The sequence below is a fragment of the Limulus polyphemus genome, unplaced genomic scaffold (genome assembly GCF_000517525.1).
Source record: "Limulus polyphemus unplaced genomic scaffold, Limulus_polyphemus-2.1.2 Scaffold1061, whole genome shotgun sequence".
In the NCBI taxonomy this organism is placed as follows: domain Eukaryota; kingdom Metazoa; phylum Arthropoda; class Merostomata; order Xiphosura; family Limulidae; genus Limulus; species Limulus polyphemus.
Genome location: NW_013666671.1, coordinates 276,418 through 281,397, shown reverse-complemented (window position 1 = coordinate 281,397; position 4,980 = coordinate 276,418).

The following is a 4,980-nucleotide window of genomic DNA, read 5'->3' as shown; positions in this document are numbered from 1 at the left end:
TCCGTATCTTTTTTTTTTTTTTTTTTGTATAGTATTCCATTGTCCCCAACACATGTGCATTCACGTATGAATTGCATCCTGAGGTGACGGAAGATATAAAAAGTTATAATGACTCACAGACACATAAGAGGGATAAAAAAAAATCAGGAGAAACATAGGCAGCACGAGTTTGAATAAGTAAAAAAGCGAACAACATAAAAAAATAAATAATATATGTATTTATTGCTAAATAAAGCGACGTCTAATGTCGTGAATAAACGAGGAAGAAACAGACAGGAACCAAATCAAGGTCTAAATTTTATAGTAGAGACACCATAATCCTGTTTACCGGCTTTATGTCCAGTGCTTCACAACGTATAGCTTACGTTAGCCGAAAAATAAACGTATATTATCGTATTTCTTTATATATATACGCTTATTTCGCTCGTTTTCTTAACAGATAAAAATATTGGTTTTCCTCTATTTAATGAGCTTTTAAGATCTAAAAGTTTGTTTCTTTGAAGTTAAGCACAAAGCTACAAAATGAGCTATCTGTGATCTGCTCACCACGGGTATCTAAACCCGGTTTCTAGCGTTGTAAGTCCGCAGACCTAGAAGATAACAAGTTAAGTATGTTTTAGCCTTTGTTACACTGTTGTCTTTTTAAAGTATTTCAGAACAACAACAACAAAATAATACTTTAATTTACGTTGCACTTTTTCGAGGCGAATGAAAATATTGTCTTGAAATACCTTCTCCACCACAGTAACATATTAATGCGAAAAAAATATAAAGAGCTTCTATGGGACTTAATTAATAACTTTAGTTTCGGCACTTTCTGGTTCAATATTTAAAAAATATGGTCTTTAATTTGATGTATTTACGACTTAAGTTAAATGAGGGTAAAATATTTTGAGTTAAGATGTTTCTCATTTAGGCTCATTCATTTTACGCGGGGGCGGACTGGGAGAGTCGGAGCGGCCCGGTAATTTTGCTATCGGCCCTAACCTTTTGAGGGGGGGAATGGGGATCCAACACTTAATTAAAATTAAGTAATTATTGTATGCAAAGCTTAAACATTATTAAATTACCTGACAATTTTATTTTCAATTTATATCAGTAATCCAACAGGTCGGCCCTCGATTAAAACTAATTGCACCGAAAGCTGTTATGTTAACTAAGTTTCGATAAATGAAAATAAAGATGTCGCTAATGATTTCATAATTTTAAATTTTATATATATATATATATCTCTGTAAGAGAATTAAAAAAAAACATTTCAGTTCTCTATGTATAACAGAGTACAAAAATATTAGATGAAGTAAAATAATGTCAGATTATTATTTTTAATAAAAGTTTTACTTTGAACATAGTGAAGAAGTAACCTCTAATAATAATGTTTTCCCATCGAGTATATTGTATGAAATATAGTAACTAGTTTTGACATATCAGGAAAAAAGAGGAGCGGCTTACTTACTATTTTATGCCAAGACTAAAAACTTTATATTTTTAATAATCAGTTTTTAATTTTTTTTTTTACCAAAACTAAATTTCTATGTACATTTCAAACAGAAATTTTATTACAGCTTCCAGCAGCTTAATTTGGCAGTAAAAGGTGCTGCTCACGAGACTTTAAAGCCTTTTCTATTCACAATCAGGTGGAATTACTAAGGCACACTTTAGATGGATGATTTTACTCCAAGATATACTATTAAGATTTTCCAGCACCTAATGGCATCTTTCAACGTCAATAACGTTTTTGCTTTTTGACGTTACCTTCACTTTATTTCAGGCAGGCTAATTATGTTTCAGTCCTTACTTAAGACTATGTGAACTGGTTTTAAGGCATACGCAATTACTTATTCTTGCACATTTTATTACAGAAAAATATAACTAATCCTCCAGTAATGTATCATTCTGATGAACAACTCTTTCACTTCCACTTTTATAGATAAACAACTCTCCCTGTGCCAGATTTATTTTTAAGATTTCTTTTATCTGAAAGTTGACACTGATGAAATTTTAGTACTTTGAAAGGTACCACCGTTTCTTCTTGGTGGTACACACTCTTCAAGGCTAAAACAAGGGTTATTTAATGTGTTCCTTATATGTATCCATGGTTGTGAAGGAGTTAAAATGATCTCGTAACCACCACATCTCACACATATGGTGTGTGGTGAAGGAGCATTTGAATTAATGGATCTTATTTCGTTTTCTGCTGATAAATGTAAACAATATGCAAATTTTCAATGTACTAGATTTGGTGAAAATCAATATCGTAAATTAACAAACGAAAGAAACACAAAACGGAAATTGAATAATTAATCTTACTAACCCGGATAAGACGAAGAAAGCGCTTAGGTTCATCATAATTTAATTTGTATTGTATCCAGAGGCATCGATAGATACTTAAAAGATTCGGGGCTCGACCCATTCAGAGAATTTTCAGCGTTTCAGTCTGATATCGATCATGGTTTTCTATTCTGATTTTTCAAGGCACCAACTGAGGATTCAGAGCACTGTCAAGTAGAATCGGGGCACGGGCCCCGTGTGCTAGTGCTCTTATTGTATTGCAGAATCATATACTATTAAAAATAATAAAAAGTCTACTGCAAGGCGGGAATAAAGGCTTTGATATACATATACCAAATACTACTTTACTGATAGGTAAAAGGGAAAAAAATATCGTACATCAGCGTATCCTTATTGTTCATAAATAGAAGCAAAAAATTTAACCTTAAACAACGAAGGATAAAAGAGAAAAAAACAAAAACTTCTGGGATATATACGCATTTTATATGTTTCCGAAAAATTCTTGGGGGAGGGGGGGAAGTTGTGTCAGCAAGTACATACAGCATTCATCTTTGTACTGTACTTCTTTTAGTCGTGTGTTCTTCATCATCTTATATGTGATTATATTCAATCCTACAAAGACTGGAGGGCCAACTCAGAGTCTTGGGGGGGGGGGGGAGGCAAATATTCCTAATTCCCATAGCAAATGACATCCCTGATTATATACCTATAAATTTATGACAAACTGTAAACGGAGATACCCGTGTCATTCTAACACCATTTCAATATATTACTCTTACATTACATAAGCAAATTACTATGGATTAGAAAATAAATTTACAGTTTTAAGTTTGTTTGTAATTAAGCACAAAGCTACACAATGGGCTATCTGTGCTCTGCCCACCACGGGTATCGAAACCCGGATTCTAGCGTTTTAAGTCCGCAGACATTCCGCTGTGCCATTGGAGGGGGGGGGGAGGTTTTAAGTAAAAGGAATAAAAGGAGCCGCGTTTGTTTTAAAGATTCCTTCAGATTGGCAACTATTTCTCCTGAGGTTTACTCTCAATTTTTAAAATTATTAACACGTTCGCTGCCATGTGCCCCACCGGTGGGTTACAACGGACTTTCAGTTATGGACCGCGTGACACACCGGAGGGTCACAGACAATTATGTTTTAAAGCCGAATTTCTCTTTTGGCATATGAGTTTGGGACATTGCGACTGCTCCTTGGCACCTCTTGAATATTTAATTTTATTTATACTTAATTCATTATGCGTCAGCGAACGTGATTAAGACTCAACCAGAATACTACACTTAGAGCGCTACCTAGTGGCTTTCTAATATATTCAACTATGCAAAAGGATAAGTGATGTTGAGAAATAAACCTGATGCTACACACAACTCTGAAAGACAATAAATAAATAAGAGCTGGTTTTAAAAACATCAATGAACAAACAACCCATAAAGTGGATTTATGATAATCAATCATTTTAAATTATTTGCTTATTTGTTGATTTTTCGCGCAAAGCTATTCTAGAGCTATCTGGGTCACTAATTTTGCAGTGACAGACTAGAGGGAAGGCGTCTCATTAACAACAGCACCCGCCAACTCTCTAGCTACTCCTTCCCAAAAATAAAGGGATTGACCGTCACATTGTAACGTCCTCACAACTGAAAGGCCGAACATGTTAGATGACTAGTTTCGATCCCACAGACTGCGAGTCAAGCGCCATAACCACTAGCCATGGCAGGCATAAGTTATGCAACGAGTTTTACAGCAACAGTATGTATGCACTTTTCATGTTTTGGAGAATAATTTAACGCGCACAGCTCTTAACACCGTGAGCTAAAGAACTCGTAAACTGTTCGAAATTATATTCGCATAGTAAGAACACAATGTCATAATATAAATATTACAGACGGTAAATAATACAAAAACTTTCCATTTTCAAAAACGTAAGTGAAAAACGAAAACAAAACATTGTTTCTTAAGCATAACTAAAGGATTACATTCCGTGAATTTGGGGCAATTGAAATAAACGTGAAATTCCTTATCAAGTGTATGCCTTGCATACAATTCACGCAATTGTCACGAGGTGATTAAACCTGAATATTCACAGATCTCCAGTAGTGTTTATTCTTTGATTTTTGTTTTTAATCGCAAAGCTACACAATGGGCTATTTGCGCTGTGCCCACCACGGGTGCCTTACCCCGACTTTTAGCATTATAAGCCTTGATTGTTCTTTTGTTCCTTTAACCCCGTTCCTTCTAACAATCAAAATCGTAACGATTTCTCCCTTAATTATTATTTTTTAATGCAGGTGGCGATTTTTATTAGGTTTTTAACAAACGAATTGTTAATACAGAATACTTTTTTTTTTATATTCATACTTTTAAGTTCATTAAGAGAGACATTCGCGTTGCAATAGACAAGGAGAAGCTCTCTTGGCAAAGTTCACCGAACGAAACGTTGAAAGAATTCTAAAGCATACTTCAGAATAATGTTTTTTCATACTCTAAATACTTTGTACGTGTATTTCCTGTTCACATATGTGTGAGTGTATACATAAAATACACAGACAGATAAACAGATAGAAGTACGAGCATTCTCATCAACTATTTCGTATGTTTTAACTAATATGCCGTATGGACATTTTTTTTTCTCTTGCTGTTAATTGTCGATATCTCTCCAACACGTTGTTTGGTTA